This window comes from Meriones unguiculatus, chromosome 11, assembly GCF_030254825.1.
Source record: "Meriones unguiculatus strain TT.TT164.6M chromosome 11, Bangor_MerUng_6.1, whole genome shotgun sequence".
NCBI classification, from domain to species: domain Eukaryota; kingdom Metazoa; phylum Chordata; class Mammalia; order Rodentia; family Muridae; genus Meriones; species Meriones unguiculatus.
This window is the reverse complement of record NC_083359.1, coordinates 106,838,466-106,858,754: the sequence shown is the minus strand read 5'-3', so window position 1 is coordinate 106,858,754 and position 20,289 is coordinate 106,838,466. Positions and strand designations below refer to the sequence as shown.

At 43.9% G+C, this 20,289-nt stretch overlaps 1 protein-coding gene across 14 annotated transcripts in view; it reads right to left on the bottom strand.

The window, feature by feature from the left end:
• Positions 1-20,289, bottom strand: part of Esrrg (estrogen related receptor gamma) — a 612,722-nt gene that overhangs the window by 130,537 nt on the left and 461,896 nt on the right. The gene's annotated exons all lie outside the window — the stretch shown is intronic.

Sequence of the window (20,289 nt, the reverse complement as noted above, 5' to 3'; positions counted from 1 at the left end):
ACTCATAGAGATGCCATGTCCAGAGCCTTCGGTGCCCTATGTCTGGATAACACACGGTGAGCTGGCACTCCCTCCTTCCAGCAGTGACCACTGTGTGACAGTACGATGTTGGGAGTTTTGTTTCCCTCCTCAAACTTGATTTTGATAATTGCTTAAACTCTTAGCAAAACTAACACACACATACACACACACACACACACACACACACACTCATGACAAAGTGTCATAGGAAAAGGCCTCGACCTCTGCCAAATCTCAGCTGGGAACACGTCTTTATGGCTGATAAACCTTCTGCAAACAGGGGCTGGTAATGGGAGCCCGCCCCCGCCCTTCGCTACAGTGTGCTCTAATAAAGGATTAATGCAGTCAATTTGTACCACTGTTCTTGGAACAAAAAACCCTATTTCAACCACAGTCTTTTCAACAGCTGATTGGCAGCCCTGTCCATTTCCCCTCTGCAGTGTTGTCAGGAGTCTTCAATGTGATAATGAGCCTGTCACCATATTCAAATAGCCCCGTGACAGCATGTTTTGTGAGTGTGACGTCCACTGGAAAGGGTCTGTCAAAAAGCACCTTTCAGAAAATGAAAAGAGAATGCTCTCCTGATGATAAACCTAATTTCTCCATAGATAAAAGACAGAGATTTTTCATCAGATTTTGTCAGTGTTGTGTTGCATTTATCTCTTCAAATGTTCCTGCTTTCTTTCTTTTTTTTTTTTTTCCTTAGTGTACATAAATTTAGATTTGTCCGTGGTGAGGACAAAAATGATGATGAAATACATTCTCTGAGGAGACCAAGTCCATCAGGTTGGCCACAGAGAAGAGGAGGAAAGGACTGGGCGGCCACCTTCTGCTCACTGCCCAAGGGGTTTCTGAGTGTGGAACTCAGATTCCTCGAGCTTCATACACCAAAGCCAAGTGTCCTTTGAAAACTATCCACTGGCAGTTGCTGTCTTCAAACTGCATCTCCGTGTGGCCACTTCACCAGTGGTATGTGAAGCCTGTCACCATCTATCAGATTTGCCTTATTTAGGATCTGAGGGTCATTTCTTCTGTCTCACAAATACTAGAGAAAAAAAAGATGCTCTTTTATGGCATTTCAACTTATTAACTTTTGTGTATAAATAACATGTATGAAAGTCCTGTTGCTCAAGTCATTCTATGGTGGTGTTCTTTAACACATATGTATGTAAAGTACAGTTTAAAAATTGAGTTAAAAGTTGAGTACAGCTGGGCTCCTCAATCACCAACCAGGAGTCAGACCCAAAGAAACCTGACCCACCTGCAAACAAAACAACAACAACAAAAGAACAAAACAAAATACAATTATTGAGAAAAAGTGATTTTTGAGTGGTGAAAGACTATGTTATTAAACAAACAAAAACAGGTTCTCAGGAACATGGTTTAACTCTATCCTTTGTTTCACCATCTGAAGCAGACCAAGTCTCAATGTGCTCAGCTCAAATGGAAATGTCTGGTTTTGGGCATTTTCTTAAAAGGGATCTATGTATATGAACATGAATGAGTTTATATGATGCATATAGATATTTATCATACATGTACACAATACACGTAACCACACATGTACCATATGTACTATGTGTGCTATGGGCTATGTACATGTACTATGCATACATTCCGACACATTGGCTGTGGCTGTGCATTGTGAACACCAGGCTCTGGGGTTATACAGTCCGCCTGCAGGTACCAAAGCTAAGGAGGAAGCTCCTGGGCTGTGATGGAGGAAGTGGGCGAGAAGGCTGGAGCACAGAAGCCAGGGAAAGGAAGGCAGCAATGAACTGCCACTCCTAAGCCACTTTAAAAACACACACACAGGCAGAAGGATTGGGGAGCTTCTAAGGGGAAAAGCACGAGTTAAAATTTAAACGTAGGGCATACTTTCACCTCAGCTTCTATGACCACCAAGAGCCGTGTGTCGTTTAAAAGGTGGGTGAAGCGTGCAGCGTAGTAGTACCATGTGATTTCACTACCATCCTACATTACACTATCACCAAGCACTTTTGAGCAAAGCTTTGAAGACGGTGTAAGGTCCGACCTCCCAGACTCCACATTAAGCAGCTCCTGGAATTGAGCTTTCCTTGTGCGTTGGCTGACCCAGGCAACTTAGAGACCCGTGTCTGATGACACCAGCTCCGAACCCTGTCCTTCTTCAGGAACAGAGTCTACCAGGATTTTTATTCCCCCAACTTCACACAACACAGCCCTTGGTTATATGTCACATGAGTTAAGGTCTAAGTGTCCCAGAAGGGCCTACCTATTAATTAAAGAAAATAGTAATATTATACTATTATAATAGTAATAGTAATATTACACACACATACACACACACAGCTATATAAGGTCCCTAAACATACTAGGAGGAATTAAAATTTAAAGCAAAAGCGATATTTTTATAACATGATTTGTTTACTAGCCAACAATTAGTGATACTAAAATGAGAGATGAATTTTCAGTTGTTTGCTTGTTTTTCTTCATTACAGAGTAAGAAAAGGCAGCAAATAAGGAAGGATGAAGAGAATGCCTGGTACGTAAAAAGTCAGAGCCTGGGAAAGGGGGTAGAGTAACGGAGGGTATTCATTTCGTGGATTTAAGATCATCACATAGAGGACAATGCTTTAAAGCCAATGCAGAAAGCTACCAACTGCTGGCCTTGTGAAATATTCTATTCCTTTGCCTAAGTGGCTAAAGTGTTGGTTTATTTGGGATTAAAAGAAAAAAATAGGGAGGGGAGATCTAACTGAGCTATTCTCAACATACAAAGTGAATTCCAGAATCTTGAAGACTTTGGTTGTCTCTGAAAGTCATTGTCACCACCATAATCCCCTCATTAAAGCGAAAGAAATGCTGGGGTAGCATTTAAAAGAACGCAAAACATTTGCCTGCTCAGGCCACCTCCAAATGAAGGCAGGCACATTGCATAATCCAGGCAGCACGAGCTCCTGACAGGTGGATGATTTATGCTCATAGTCAGGAGACTCGGAGGGCCTGCAGAGGAGGCAGCATGAGTGAGGCGGTGGCGAGACAGATGCTCTCAGTGGGCTTGCAGGGGCTGGCAGGCTCCAGCTAGCTCAGGTGCAACCTGGACACTTTAAGTGCTGAACTCCTATTGCCCAGACTCCAGCACTGGATGTGCCACTTGTGATATTATATGCAACGTACACAATGAATAAACTGTCAAATGCAGGCCAGCACCATGCGCACACTGCATTCGTCCCTACACACAGGCTCTGTGTGTGTGCATGCCTGTGCGTCCGTGTGTGTGTGTGTGTGTGTGTTTGTGTATACTCATTATCAGAGTGGAAGGAACTATATTTGTGCAATTATTATAATGCACATGGAAATACTCCATAGCTAAAGGATGCATGGTCCTGGAATATTTAGCACAGGTGTGGCTAGTGATGGGTGACAGGACTTCCTAAGAATTGGATCAATATTAAAGATTGCTGGTGGGATTAGGAGAAACACACCTCAGCACAAAACCGACATTGCTGTCAATTATATTAATTATTTTTCAGATACATGGCATGCTTTCACGGCATTTCATCCTGAGAGAGCATTTGAATATTTGGGAGGAAAATGAATGAGGGAGGGATAAGAAGAAGAATCTCCCAAAGGAGATCAGTTGCTTTGAAATCAATCCTTAAAAATACTTTTCCAGAATTCCTCTCCATGGCCCCAACAATAACAATCTGGTAAAGATTATGGTATTGGTTGAAAGGGTAGATAAACCTAATTACAGCTATTGATGACAAATTACTGCTCCTCTGATCTCCCAAAGAAGGCATTAGCCAGCATTTGCATGGTCAGCACTAGACACCGATGGACAAGAAATTCACTCCACAGCTCTGTGTAGAGCTCTGGTCATAAGTATCTGCTGTCTGTTCAGCCCAGTATGTGGAAGGCACAGATTTCAGATGCGAGCAAAAGGGACAAGCATGCAAGTGCAGAAGCTTCGAGCTCTCTGGGCGGAATGTCTTTACTTTCAACTTCCAGACATGGGAAGGTCAAAGGTAGATCTACCTGGGAGAATTAAAGACCCAGGCATCCCTTTAATTAGGTAAGAGCATTCAAAGGCATACAAATTCCCAAGAAGCCACTTTGCAGAGGAAAGTTAGAACATTCTGTGGGGAAGGTGGCCAGTGGGCTTTTCTTTCAGCTACCCTCCACCAAAAGAGCATTTTTGAAAAGAACAAAATGGAATAACATCCTAAGTCATTCAGAATGCCTCCGGACTGACGGTTCTCCCGGGAGGAAAAATCAGATAATCTGAAGTCTTCACAACTGCATCCAAATCCCTTTTCTAACTTCATTAAGCTCCAGCACTTAAAAATCATCCGTACCAAGTACTTTAATTAGAAACAAGCGAGCGTAGGGAGAGCTCAGTAGCGCATCCACCTGGAAAGCGAGATGCATACAGTGGGGGCGTAGGGATCCGCAACTCACCAACGGAATCAACTGGTGAAGGCACAAAACAGCAGCGCTGACACATCCTTCCCCAGCCCCCCCAAAATTCATGGGATTGTGTGCCAGGTTGGTAGAGAGAAAGATTAAAACGTTGTGTCTGACCTCATCAGCACCCAGGGATTTTAGGGGGTTCTGCTCAGAAGGGTGTGGAAGAAACGAAGTTAGAAGTGAAACTGATAGCCAGGCCATCTGTACTGTGAGTGTCTATTTTCCCCTTTTATTTCTTTCCTTTCTCTTTCATTCATCCTTTCTTCTTTCTCCTAGCCCTCGGAGATCCTTCCACCACTGCTTCCATGCTGTGACAGGGACACCCCTGCCTGGAGAAGCCTCCATGAAAAACTATCATGAAATGACTTAGGTGACAGACATAACTGAGATGACACCTATTTGTTATTCTACAGTCCATTCTAAGATGGAAGAAAGGAGATGAAGGAAGCTAGGGAGAGAAAAAGGAATTAAAGAAAACCCTGCTTCTCTTCAGCACAAACAATAAACATACTTTGCCTCCTCAGCCAGAGGATTGGCTTTGAGGAATAACGTAAAGAGACCAGAAAAGCCCTGACAGGTCCCAGGCTGTGCACACCTTTAAGCCTGTGTTCTTAGAAGCTTAAAACAACTATAAATTTTGAAGGAGAAAATAAAGTGAAATGTTTTAAATAGAGGTGGAAGTCCCTCTTCCCCCATGGTCCCTACATTTTTCATCCTGCCAGAATGGAATGAGCACATTAGCATGTGTAACACTGACTGTGGCCACCACAGCTTACACCTGGGCAAAGTGAGCGCCATCCTGATGAAGAGCAATCCCATGGATGCAAGGTCATTTGGTCCATGACAGACTTTCCTACTGTCCTCCCACAATTCACCGAGGGGTCTCTGCAAGCCTGGCAGGTTATGCTGACCCTGCCTGTTACCTTCAGATCTCCTGGGCACACGAATGGGCTCAGGCCAGAGTCACACAGCGCATTATCGGGGACCTCTGACCCCAGCGAGTCATGGAGACAAAGCAATGTGAAGACAACCCAGGCCTGCTGTGAACACAGCAGTCATTGCAGAGGGAAGAGCCGAACAAAGCACAGTCCAGGAAGATGACACTTAAGACCAAGGAGGACCAACTGGTGTGTGGTGGAGCTAAGCAGGGACACGAACACTGGGTGACAAAGGAGCTGCCACAGTCATAGCTGCAGCCAACGCCTGCTGAAGTCTGACATATGTCAGGAATCCAGCGTGGCATCCAAAACATGACGAAAGTTACAAGATCCGTGCAGAGGAATGGCAATAGCACCTGTGGGCCTGGGAGAGGAGGAGGGGATGGGGTAACCATGATCAAACTACCTCACACGCCTGCAAGAAAATGTCACAAAGCCACTTTCTACATAATGAATACATGCGGATAGAAACTTTTTTAAAGGAGAAGCTTACAAGTAATTGGCAATGCAACAACTTGATAATATTCCATGCTGATTGACACAGAGAGGATACAAATTCCAAGTATGTCACCGTTGGTATTTGTGTTAGAGCCTTGATTTTTGCAATGTATTTTGCTACTACTAGAATTCTGCAATGTGAGAAAGAGTGGCTAGCTATCATTTTCCCCTCCTCGAGTTTCCCTGCGCCTTGAGTTATTTCTAAAACTATCCAGCCTTGGATATAGCTCAGTAGGTAGAGCGCTTGCTTACCACAACTGAGCCTCTGGGTTTGATCCTCGGGTCATATAAATAAAGCCTGGTGGGACGTGTCTATAATGCTGGGAGATGAAGCCAGGAGCTCATCCTTTTTGTCAGTCTGAGGCCAGCCAGAGCTATGTGAGTCTTTATCAGAAGCAAACAAACAAAAGGCTCTTAAAAATAAAGGCTCCACCCAACAGGGGATCAAAACAGATGCTGAGACTCACAGCCAAACTTTGGGCATCGCGCAGGGAATCTTATTGAAGAAGGTGGGGATAGAAGGACCTGGATGGCACAGGAGCTCCACAAGGAGAGCAACAAAGCTAAGAAATCTGGGCCCAGGGGCCTGCAGAGATCAATGCACCAACCAAGGACCATGCATGGAGAAGAGATAGGCCCTCTGCTTAGATATAGCCCATAGGCAGTTCAGTCTTCATGTGAGTTCCCTAGAAAGGAGAGCAAGGATTGTCTTTGAAATGAACTCAGTTGCCTGCTCTTTGATCACTTCCCCCTTGCCAGGCCACAGAAGACAATGCAGGCAGTCCTAATGAGAGTTGATAGGCTAGAGTCAGATGGCAAGGGAGGAGGACTTCCCCTTTCAGTAGACTAGGGGAGAGAGATGAGGGGGAAGAGGGAGGAAGGGAGGCACCAGAAGGAGATAAGGGAGGGGGCTACAATCAGGATATAAAGTAAATAAATTGTAAAAAATAAAAAATAAATAAAATAGTAATATAATAAAAAATATTTTTAAAGAGAGAAAACAAATGAATTACAGTGTCTTGGGTCCGCCTGCCTTTTTGTCAGGACATTCTCCAGCTGTGATAGAAGGAAGACAGAAGGGACAAGGCCTACCTAAGCCCTAATTCCCTTCCCATTAGCTGTTTTCCGATGTGCAAATGACTCTAGTCTCCCAGGACTGCTAAAGAGTTCAGCTGACTCCAGCCCTATCCCTTCTGGGTTTCAGGTTAAAATCAATGCATTAACCGAGACTGCTCGTTAAACTCAGTATCTGCAAGTTAGTAAGTGAGAGTGTGAGGAAGGGATGAATTCTGAGTGCTATACTCTCAGGATGTTTCAAAAAGGCCAGTTCCCAAGTGGCACTAAAATAGAAGCAGAATTCCTTGTAAGAGCTGGGGGGGGAGGGGTCCATTCCCCTAAACAACAAAACTTATGATAGGTTTCCACTGCTGAAGCATAAGCCAAAGTTAAAGATTCATTCCTCATTCCTGAGGTAACAGGAGACTCCCCAACATTTCTCTAGATGCAATGCCTGTCCTTTCCTTTGTCACTGCTGGTGAAGTTTAGTTTATAGCTTTTTCCTGTACTGTCTCTGTAGGTACTAGCTGGTGATGCTGCAGAATTCCAGACGAAGTTAAGGATCACTGAGGAACATGTGTTTCACAAAGCACAAACCTGGGCCTGCTAACAGGAAAGAATGGAAGCAATGCCACAAACAGAGGATGGGATCAGCAGGTGAGAGCACAGGCCTTTCTCAGGGCAGGCATTGGCCCCCACCACAGTTTCTACCACTGACCAATGGCCATCCGGGGCAGGGCAGAGATGAGTCACCCACCTACTGTTCAAAGCATTCCTGAGAAATTGGAGGACAAATTCCCACACAGCCTTTAAGAAGCGGTGCTCTGGGCCTGCAGAGACGCCTCAGCAGTAAGAAGGGGAGCTTTTCTTACAAGAGACTCAAGTTCAGCTTTCAGCACACACCGCAGGTAGCTTACAACTGCTGGTAATTCCAGCCCTGTGGGTTCTGGCCCTGCTGCTGGTCTCAGGTGGCACCCGCACTCACAGGCACACACGCACACACACACACACACACACACACACACACACACACATGCGCGCAATTGCAAATGAATTCTTAAAGTGAATACTCTGGTTTTATAGAGAATAATGCTTCTATAAACTGGGGGGTATGACCAAAGAATGGTTCTGGAATTTTTAACAGCTCCAAAGTGAAATCATCCTCTGAAATAAAGACATATTTGCTCACAAAAGGGAGAAACAACAGAGCATGGGCTTCCTCAGACCTTTCGGGAACCCTGGATCTCTGGACACTCTGGTGAGACTGAGGGGGAACTGGAAAGCCTCTGGATGACTCTCAGGAAAGCACATGGGGATCAGAGGTGTGGGTGCCCCCTGCAGTCCCGTTTCCACCATGTCCCATATGTCTACAGTTGGGCTCGTTATAAGGAGCTTAATACATCCGTGCTTGCTCAGTGATGCTCGCTCAGTCCTTCAGTGTCTACACGGGAAGTCAGATGAACACCGACCTCATCCCCCACCCTTCTTTCCCCCTGGTTAATTGTTTAGTATACTCTCTGAGAAATCAAGGTAAAGTCAAGCACACATGACTACCAAATTCCACTTGGTTTTGGTCCCACACATATAAAGGAAACTGTGCGCACATAATTTAAACAGTATTTTTTTTTTGTTAAAAACATATTACTTTTATAATATATAAGTAATAAATAAATATATAATAAATAATTGTTTCTGCACCCAACTTCTAAAATGTAATTGAAAGCATACAGAAGCAAGCTAAAAAGGAGGGTTAGCTGTATTTTACTGTCTATTGATGCAATCATCATTATATCAAGTGTCTAAAGAGATTGAAATAGAAATGGAAACAGTCCATTTACACATTGTTCCCATTTTATTCTGTCACACATTCAGTGCAGAGGAAAAAAGTAAAACTTCATAATAACACCTCAGATATTTTAAATACTACCATAGGATATGAATTGTACCAAGAACATCACACAGCACTCCAATTAATCCTAAAAGAAACTGCCCTAATATATTTTAAATTTTCAAACTCTATTTCATACATAAAGCTTAAAAAGGTAAAGTCACTGTAAGAATATGGCTCAGTTGTTGACTGCTTGCCTAGTGTACTGACACTCTGAGTCTTGACGTCAACAGCACAATAATATTAATAACAACGTTATTACAATATTATTAATTTGTTCAAAGATAAAGTTACCTGGTTGGGCATTCCAAGAGGGCTAGAGTTACCATTCCCTTCTGACAGCCATCAACCACATGGGGCTGTTTAATTTAATGAAAATTAGACATCATAGTGAGTGCATTTCAAGGATTCAAGGAATCATTTCAGATTATCTTTGACCCCAGAGTTTATGCTTTTTATCAATATGTCATATTTCCTGTTCTGGAAAATGTGAGGTTAAGGCAATCAATTAACAGACTAGAGTTTATGGTGAAATTCCGAGCAGAGTTAAGACCCATGTGAAACGGGGCCATTCTGAGCAGAAGGACCATGAACTCAGAGGACAGAAACATCCAACACATCCATGCTCTCTCTCTCTCTCTCTCCATTTCTATCTCCATCTCCAAGTTTCTGGTGCTTGAGGCTCAGTATGTTATCAAGGCTAGCCTGAAACTTCTATACCCAAGTTTTCCTTCAGCCTCAGGTTCCCAAGACTCTAGAAATAGAAGACATCACCACTCCTGACTATGTCATATATACTTTTCCCAAGAACCTAATGCTCCATAGAGTGGGTGGCAGAGCTATCAGAAAGGGTGAATGAGTGAATAAAACAGGACTGGCTAAATGACATGGACCACAAATGTGTATCATTTGGATTACAGGTATAAAGATCATCTTGGGGGGAGGATAAACCTCACCTTAGCTCTAGATATTATAAATAGTCAGGCACATTTGTGGGGGAAGCAGGAATAAACATTTATACAGGCTGAACTATCAGTCAAGAATCCAGTTTCCTTCCAAATAATTTCTAAATCATGCATGAATTAGTAATAACCAAATTGTGAGGTCAGGGTAATTGTCTTCCACCTGGCTTGTGAAACATGAATGAAATCAGAACCAAATCCTGATTAAAAGCAGAAGCAGAAATACATGACATTAGCCCAGGCATAAAAAAATAATCTCATTTTTGTATATTTTCTGCCTCTCATTCTCACACCTTCAGTCTGGGTATATTAAGATGATGATAAATAGTTCCCAGAGAAAAACAGGAAAGGAAGAGCAAGCAAAATGGAATGCTTGCGACCACAAGGGAAGCAGCTGCAATTCTGCAGTCTCTGAAGAAGCAGTGGACCTCTAGGCACTGTCTAGGAAGGTCTCAGTTTTTAGTTATGCCTTCCTTTCCATCTCATCTCAGTGTTCGTCTATAAAGGAAGGTGCCTTTAAAATAGTAGATAACCTACCAGACCTGCCAGTCAGAGGTCTCCATGCTGCCTCCTGCTTCCCAAACCAGTCTGCGTTCCTCTCCTTTAATGGCATGATTCATGTTCATGCCATTCAGCCAAGAAAGCTAAAAGTGAGGGGGTGAATCAGCTCCACGTCTGCAGCCCCTCCCACCCGAGGGACAGGAAGGACTGTGCTCTGGTGTGCTGTCTACTTGGATAACATCGAATGGCAGTGGCAGGTCTTCGGCCGCTGTTCTGGTAGCCACGAAGCCACTCTGGCTCTCAGAAGGCACAATCTGCTGCTGCTTTTGGTCTGGTTTGCCAGGAAGCCCAGGATGGACTCCCCACCAGCACCATCAGGCTCAGGGAATTTGGCTAGCACCAGGCACCTAGGCTTCTGCCAGGTAATTGGCTTTGGGGAAGCCGCTGACCTACTCTCCACTGAGTGGCTTTTGTGGACCTGGAACCCAGCCTGCCTCTCATCATTGATCAACCTTGGCCAAGCCAGCTGGCTTGCTCTTTTGCAGACAGCTTGCCTTAGGGAAGCTGGTTGGTGGCTTCTCAACCTACTAAGCAAGAAAGAAAGAGAGAGAGAGAAAGAGAGAGAGAGAGAGGACACAGAGGCAGAGACACAGGGAGACAGACAGACAGAGGAAGAGACACACAGAGAGGATAATCTCACTTTCATCTATGAAGGCCAAAGAAAATTATAATAGTTTAATGGCTGAAGCTCTACACAGTTTCAACAAGGAAAAGAGTACACTAGTTTTTGAGTCCATAGAAGGAAAACTACAAATGAAGTATTTTACCAAATAAGCCTTATGAAATACAAACCAAAAAAAACTTCTCACATTAAATTGTAACACACACACACACACACACACACACACACACACACACACACACACCCCTGGGTGAGAATTATAAAAACATATTATCCAAGAGAAAACACACTACCCCAGACTCACATGATCCTGCCTTCCCCACTCTTCACCACTTACTCCACTGGCTTTTCTCTTTCTGAGCAAATGGTGAAACAGTTTCCCTGCCCCCTTGGGGCAAAATCCATTGGAGATATTTTATAATCCAAAAGGAATAAAACTGCAACATACTAGATGAATGTTGGCTTCCCACTTCGTGCTCACCAGTGGGAATGACAAATGGAGAGCAATCAAACAAATGATTAGCTTTTAATAGTACTGCAATTAATAAAAAGAAAGGAGTGTGGAGATGTGCGCTTTATGATTTCCATCTTTCTCGCCCTCCTGTGTCACAGGAAGTGTTCTCAGAGAATCCTTAGTGATGCACTGAGTTAGCACACATGCTAGCTCACTTCAAGTTCAAGCGATTTTTAAAAAGTATATGTAAACATACATTTGTCTCTGAGACCTTCAAGTACAGAGCATATTTTCTCGTGTGGAATTTTATATACAACCATGGACAAATCTCTAAAATCCTCAGCATTTAAATTTTCCTACTTTATAAAATGGACAAGAATATCCCAGCTGCACGTGGTGGTCAAATCCTCAAACTGCCAAGGTGGAGGGAGCTCAAATACTCTACAAAGACTCATTCAGACAGAATGTGTCTCTCAAGTTCAAGTTTAGAAACTGTCCCAAAGAATAAAATTTTGTTACAAGGTGAAAATTTCCTTTCTGCGCCAATGTAGACTGAGATAAAATGTCACAGACTCTGTGACACATACACAAACTGGTAGAAAGGGACTTGTTGGAAAACCACAACTTAAGTATTCCTGGTTTGCTTCCTACACCTGAGAGCTATTCTGTTATTCCTAAGTAGACCAGGGTATAGCTCCAAGGTAGATCTCTTGCCTCCCATGTGAGATGCCCTTAGTGGGTTTCATCTCTGGAGCAGGAGGAAATGAATAAATAAAACACAAAACAATAACATATTATTCTAAAGTTTATGGGGAAATCTAAAGTTTACGTGAAAATCTCAGAGTAGGAAATTCACCTAAAAGATACTCACATCTAATCCTCACATGACATTGGAGCTGTTTCAGTTAAAATGTCTCTCTCCTAATGCAAGTGCACATACTGACTCCCAGGAGAATTCACCCATTTCTGGACATTAAGAACATAGCTAGCTGGGCATGGTGGTGCATGCCCTTAACCTCAGCGTTCAGGAGGCAGGGCAGTTATCTATAAGGTTTAGGCTAATCTTGTTTATGGAGAAAGTTCCAGGCCAGCTAGGACCACATAGGAAAATGCTATCTCCAACAAGCAAACAAACAAACAAACAAACCACACACAAACACACACACACACACACAAAACCAACAATAAAACTCAAAGTCCCCAAGTTAGTTCAAATCCAACAATAACAACAAAAAGTGGCTATTTAAATGTTTTTAAGACTTTAGCTTCTCATGATCCACAGCCTCTGAAGGGTGACAAGAAGCCCATGCCTGTCATCTGCACTTGGGAGGCATATTCAGGGAAATTCCTTGGGCTAAAGAGTAAATTCAAGTCTAGCCTGGGCTACCTAGTGAGTTCCACATTGGCTTTGGACATCATGTAAGACTTCTCTCCAAAACAAAAAGGAATAACAAGAAAAAAAATCATTCTGAGTTAAATATACACCCAATATCTCCATATCTCATAAGGGAAAAACTATAGCAGACAAACATGATGTTGATAGAACCAGCATAGTTATTATAGATTCAGGCTCCCTGGACAGTGGAAGAAACTTGTCAGGATTCATGACTTCTCTAGGCTTCACCTCCCCTGGGCAAGGGGAAGCACTGCCACAGGGGTGGGGTGATCCCTGTAAGGATTAGCGAAAAGATAAGATCCAGTCTAAGCACACAGCACACAGCCTAAGGCATCAGGATGAAGCTGCTAGTGGCACCTTCCTCATCTTGGGTATTCATTTTGAGACAGACTATTCCAGTTCACAAAGCAAGAAAAAATAATAATAATAAAAAGAAAGAAAAAGAAAAGAGGCCATCCGGTAACACAATGTCTGTACACGGGATAAGTTTTCATGGCACCTTAGCTACGTTCCCAAATGGCTCGAGTGTCAAGACAAAGCTCACAGACAAGGTGCTCTTTGCCACTGCCTACATTATAACTTGGGAGTTGTGTTTAATGCTCTGCATTAATGAGGGTCTGCTTGGGACGGGATTACAACTGTGACTGTGGGAAACAGCAGGGAGGTCAATGCGGTTCTATTAACTGTCACCCAGCACAGAAATATTTTCTGTGAATACCATTAAAGCCTTCTCCTCTCCTTTGTTCTGCTCTTTGAAGGCAGTAGGAACCCAAACTTCCCTGGCAATAATTTCTGTTTTAGACTTGGCGGCATAATGATATTAGACTTGAGGGGGAAAAATCACCTTGGCGATGTCTTCTTGAGAATTTTTTAAAAAATTGTTTTGTTTTGTTTTGTTTTTTTCACAAAAGAGATTTTGTTAGGAAAAATTACTAAGCAGACTCATTCCGGAGGTAAAAACAAACCCACTTGTTACCAAATGACCCCGCTAGCTTATATTTTTAAAAAGGGGAACCTGCCTGGAAAACGCTACACCCTTTAAATGGTCATTTTATTAGCACGGGAAACATGGAAGTGAGGGGTAGTCAGAGGAATAGTTGCTCTGTGCCTGCCTGCTGAGAGGGTAGACCTAGGAGATGTTCCAGGCCACAGATGGATCAGGAGAGAGCTGGGGGAGGGGGCAGCAGAAACTGCCCGGGGATAATTTTTCTCTATATCCTGGGGGCGCAGGACAACTGAAGAGAGGCATAGGATTGCTGACTAAATGAGTATGTCCCTAACTTGTGCTCTGTCCCACATATCTGCGATAAACTGCTCTCTCTCTGAATTGGAACTAGGAGGCTACACCCTGAGGTAATCCGTTATCGTTCATAAGACTTCAACACAGTGATAGCTGCCCTTGCCTCCATGCTGCTGCCATTTCATCTACTCAAAGATTTCCTGAATATTAACTCAGACCTATAAATCAAAGTAAGAGTTGAAGGCTTTACGTTGTACGTGGACTGACAACTCTTGATGCATTTCAGATCCACCAGGTCATAGAACTTAAGATAGATAGACAGACAGATAGATAGATAGATAGATAGATAGATAGATAGATAGATAGATAGATAGACAGATAGACAGACACGTGTGTGCACACACCCACCATATGGCTCTTTTAAGACATGGCATCCTCAAACTTCATTATGATCTAATGTTCTAATTCAGCATCCAGAAGTCACACACTAGGTCTGGGGCATAGCTGAGTGACGGAGTTCTAGTCAGAACTGAATCTGATCAACTCCCACACTTCATCAAATAAAGATAGATAAGAGAGATAGAGACGAGGAAGAAGAAGAGAAAGAAAAAATGGAGGAAAGGGAAGAAAGAAAGAGGATGGGGAAAGTGGGGAAGAGGAGGAATGGAAAAGGTGGGGTGGAGGAGGGAAAGAACAGGAAGAGAAGGTAGTGAAGAGGAGAAGAAGCAGGAGGAAATGCAGGACACAGGTCATGAACCCCTTTCCTGGATTAGTCCCCATCATTATCTGTCTCTTCAGCCATGCCATCCACTTCCTAGTAGTGTTCACAGATTAGAGTGTGTAAATCAAGGTCCCTTCATAATGAATATCAATTGCATATATACCTTGAGGCTCCAACTGCCTTGTTAGACCATGAACTTGATTGTTTTTTGTGGTCGCTACAACTGTTCCCCCTAAATGACACCATCTGGGTTACCGCTGACACGTGGCCAACTGACCCCCATGTGGAAGAGGCAGGATCCCTGACACAGCTGTAACAAGCTTAACAGAAACACAGGGGTGACCTGGGCACAGGCCACACACCTGAAGGGTGGTGCTGCTTGCTCGTTAGCTGCAACTGGACTCAGGCTAATTCACTGACATTCTCTGAACCTTGATCTCCTTATCTACTTAAGGAGGCTCTGCCATCCGGGGCCTCATTTTTCTATACCAATGATTCTTAACCCGTGGGTCACAACCCTTTTGGGGATCAAACAACCCTTTCACAGGGGTCTCCTAAGACTATCAGAAAACACAGATATTAACATACTGATTGATAACAACAGAAAAATTACAGTTATGAAGTAGCAACAAAAATAATTTTATGGTTCGGGTAACCGCAACATGAGGAACTATATTAAAGGGTCATAGAATTGGGAAGGTTGAGAACCACTGTTCTGTACTGAGTGAGATTCTAATGTAAAAATGAAATATTGGCACCCTGAATCCTTTCCACATGGGACAGTGACTCCTCTCAAATATGGATTCCTCGCCTGTTTTCACTCTGTTGGAAACAAGAGGATTCCTAACTCTGTATCAGTCACAGTGCCTACCAGAAATCCTTTGTATTCCTTCATATTTGTAAAAGCAGAAGAAATATGCATGAGTAACGTTGTTACCTTCATAGCAGGAACGCATGAGAGAGGTCAATATTAAAAATAAAGATCTAACTGAAACACAAACAAGACATATAATGCTAATATCTGTCATTTATTTGTCCCAATCAATGACTTTCTCCAGTTTCAAACATAGATAATTGCTCTTCTGTTCTCCTACCATTGTCAGTATTTTTACCTTAAAAACATGACACTAAAACTACAAATTATATCTGACTGGCATCACAATGACCTGTGATGAGATTTCAGACGCCCATAGAAATAAAGCCATATTGACTACATGAAACTTGCTCTATTGACTAGAACTGCCCCAATCCTCACTCAACTCTCAGTTAAGCTAAACATGGTAAAGATCACACAGCCCTCGCTCTTTGTAAGGGTATGTGCCTGTGTATGGGTGTGTGGGCATGTGTGTGCATGTACAAATGTGTATGTGTGTGGAGGCCAGAGGGCAAACTCAGGAACCATCCCCCTTGGTCTGCACCAGTCCTCACTGGCCTGCAGCTCGCCAAGGAGACTAAACCTGCCGGATGGCCAGATCTCGGAGATCGGCCTCTCTCTGGCTCACGTGGACGCTGGAGCCTGAAAGCAGGTTGCAACACTTGCAAGGCAAACACCAAACCACGCCATCTCCCAAGCCAAGCTTCTATTCTCCCAGAAACAAACACAAAAATGAAACAAAACATTTAAAGTATTTTCAGTTTGGGCAAAATTAATGGAATAGAACAAGTATCATCCGTAGCTATTACACCATGGCCCTTTTGCACTTCCAACCTCCTCCTCCTCCTTCTCCTCCTCGTCATCATCATCATCATTATTGACATTGTCATCACTCTCATTGTCACCCCTGCCCTTGTTATCACAGCATCCTCATGCCATGTTAGGATAATGCTCCTGCAGGCATAATGTCATTTGAAAACACGACCTGCAAGATTCTACTGGAGAAGGGGTAAAGCATGATGACCTCTGCTCCCAGGTTCACGTGACCACGAAGTCTCAGAACTTCATGGTCTCGCTCACGACGCAGGCAGTGGGAAAACCGGAAGCAAAGATGAAAGCATGATGCCTTATTGGGCTTCAGGAAGAAGCTTGATGATGTGTTGAGATCTGTCAAAACTAGTGCCCATGCTGTGGCTTTCTAACACCAAAACACATTTCCCAGCACCTCTGAGGTCTCTCCTACCCCCTTTTCAAACTGTGGAGGAATTTCTCTGTGCTGAACTGGTTGAGAAGAAATCTTCAATTAGAATGTTGTTGAGGAAAATATCCGGTTGAGAAGAAATCTCTTTTCCCTTTCAAAGAGGGTAAAACAGAGTCATGAGAGAGGTTTTGGTGCCTATTAACTTACCTTGCAAGCGTGAGGACTGGAGTTCAAATACCCAGAAACCCACCTAAACGCCCTTCCTACCTGTAGCTCAGGGTTTAATGGAGAGACTTTGCCTCAGTGTACAAGACTCAGAAGAGCAAATGAAGGTGAGTCCAGACATCAACCTTGGGCCTCCAAATGCAGCAGCATGCAAGTACACCCATGCACACACCCACATACACAAAAGCATCCATGCACACATACACTGCACATACAGAAAAACTGGAGAGGTGTCCTGAGGACAAGGAAAGAGTAAGTTTTCTTGTGGATGTTTGAAGAAAATTTTACTTAGATTGTTCTTTTTTGAGAATCTTAAGAAAGCACCCTGAAAGCCACTGACATCATCCCACAGGACACGCTCTGCTTGAAGCTGGATCTCGTGGCAGGTCATTATGATTGCACATATACCCATGCACACACCCAAGCACACATGCACAGGATGCCTAGATTCTGGTTCCCGGCATCTCCTGCTTATCACAGCCCAGCCTGGGTTCACTGAGCCCTGAGCCTTGTGCATTATGAGAACCCTAACAGACAAAGTCCAGCAGGTCTTAGGACACTGTGGTAACTCATGTCACATCCAGGAAACAAACCCAGGCGTATATTCAAATTCAAATCCTTGAATCCTATCCCAAAGTCGGGGTCTCGTGTCAAATCTGGAATTTAGCTACTGACTAGACTGGCTGGCCAGCAAAGCCTAAGAATCTCCTTGTCTACACCTCGCCAGGTCCAGGATGACAGGCCTCCCCTGTGCCCAGCTTTTTTGTGGGTACTGGGGAAATAAACTCCAGCTTTCTGCTTGCATGGTAAGCACCTTCCTGACCGAGTCATCTCCCCAGCTTCCTCAACTGGTAACAATTATTTGACTCAAAAATTCCAATTTGGAGGCTGGAGAGATGGATCAGCAATGAAGAGCACTTGCTGTTCTTCCAAAGCACCCGAGCCCAGGTCTCAGCCCACACAGCCCCACACTGGCCAACTCGCAACCTCCTGTAACCTCAGCTCCAGGCGCCTCCCGCCCTCCTCTGGCCTCTACAGGCATATTTCCTCAAGTGCGGCTACCAAACCAAGATGCATGATTATGAATACAAATAAAATCTTAAAAAAAAGTCTAACCTGAAGCATCGAGCCTCTCTTACTTAGATATATTCCTGGTGCTGGCTTGCAGAGAGACGGAAGTTATGGGCATTTGTTCCTGTGACTTGGCTTACCCACAAAGATATCTGTTCCCTTTAACTTCATGTGCCTGCACTCAGCTATCTTCTTGCAGCAGCATACCTCAATTAGCAGAAACACCAGTCAGTATAACTAAGAATTATCATTTTTTAAAAACAGTCAAGGCCTCATTTTTCTATAAGCCTCCTTTTTAATGAAAACCTCTTTCATTCCCCCTCAGGCGGCACTTTATGGTACACTTGGCGAATTGAATAAAAGATACCTGTTAAAGGAAGGAAGGCTTCCATCAAGGCTGTTGAAATCTGATTTCATCTCCGTTTCGAGAACTAATGTTGTTTTTTGTTTAACTAGATTTTGCTGTCAATTTCCAGACCCGCTGTGCCGTCTGCCTGTATGGACTACTGTGGTCAACACGGGGGTTGTAGCGGCAAATTTTATTATGGACTGGTAATTGAATTGAACAGGTTTACATTTGAATAGATTTACTACACCGTGATCTCTGACATACTGCACGGGACTCAAATCCCTGCACATCCATAAAGATACGTTTAAGACAGTATCACCCTCTCCAGGCTTAGGGAGCCAGCCTTGAGCCACGAAGATGCCCAAGCATAATTGTGCATTTATATGCAGAGTACAATGCAGTATTTCACTGTATTCTCTACGCATAAAAGAAAAGAAAACAATATTCCATATTTACTGATGCCCGTCCCAGCTCCGCTTGCGCAGAGCGGGGAAACGGGCCCAGAGGAATGACATTTTGCCATCCAAGTGTTCATGAGGAAGTAAAAGGGAAATAAATTATTATTTGAGCGTGGCAGCAACGGCGGCACTTCCCTTGGAAGCTCATCCTCTAAAGGCTTGATAACAAGTGCTGAAGAGGTGCGAACCGCAGATAAGCGCAGCCCGGTTTACTCTGAGCAACGATGTTTAATTAAACGCCGCTCACACATCCGCCTTCACTCTCGCCTCCCTTCAGATCCTCTCCCAGAGCCCAAGAGAAATGCGATCTAAGAAAAAAGATGGGTCCCTGTTCATCTCTAAAGTTGAAGCAGCAATCAGATGAGTAAATTATAGTATTGAAATCAAACTAATCAAAAACTCCCATCTGCCTAGAAATGGAGGCGTGTCTCCACATGCTGCTCTGTTTGAAAACAAAGCCGGAACCCGCGGCCTGCTCACGCAAGGCTTCTATCCATGGGTGACTCTCACTGCATTTAAACAAACGGACTGTTTCTTCAGTGGTACCGTGCATCAGTTTTCAGGGGCTTGCAACCTTTCACCATCCTTTTTGTTTTCAGCACAAGTTCAGCTTAAACATCTCCAATCAGAGTAAATGGTAATATAAATATACTCAAGACCCAAAACCCAACTGTCCATCACTCCGATTACATTTATATGAGGTTTTCTGCCGTGCAGGGGAGGGGTAACTACCCTGTGAGTTGATTTCTGCGTGCTGCTCTGCCTGAGGACTTAAGGCACTGGCCAATAACCTTCAAGCAGGACATTGTCACCATCAGAACCTCAAGAAGAGGTTCACGGGTTCAGCTTTGCAAAAGTTATCCTTCGGGCAACTTCACATACAACCCCGTTCACTGGCGGATCTTGTGTGGGTGCCGTCCCCAACTGAACACATGCCAGACAATGACAGGGTCAAGGCATGGGTCCCAGTCCATCATCACAGAGAGGAAGCACTAACGGTGGGTTTGGAAAACTGTGATGACGCCCTTAGACCCAAAATGAGTTTAACAAAGGCGAGAAGCACTGTAGGTAGCCCTTTGCTTTGCCTGCATCTCCTTCCCTCTGTCAATCGTCAAGATCAAAGGTCCAGGCCCAGAAGCACAGTGAGGAATTCCGTCCACACCACAGGGTCCTACCTTCTGGTTGGAGTCAAGCTGCTAGCCGTGAGGTGTCAGAAACTCAGGTCTGGTTTGGGGCAGGGTGCTTCCCGCCCACCTTTTCCTGGTTCCCGTGGAACTGGTCTTGAGTCCTGTTTTGATAACC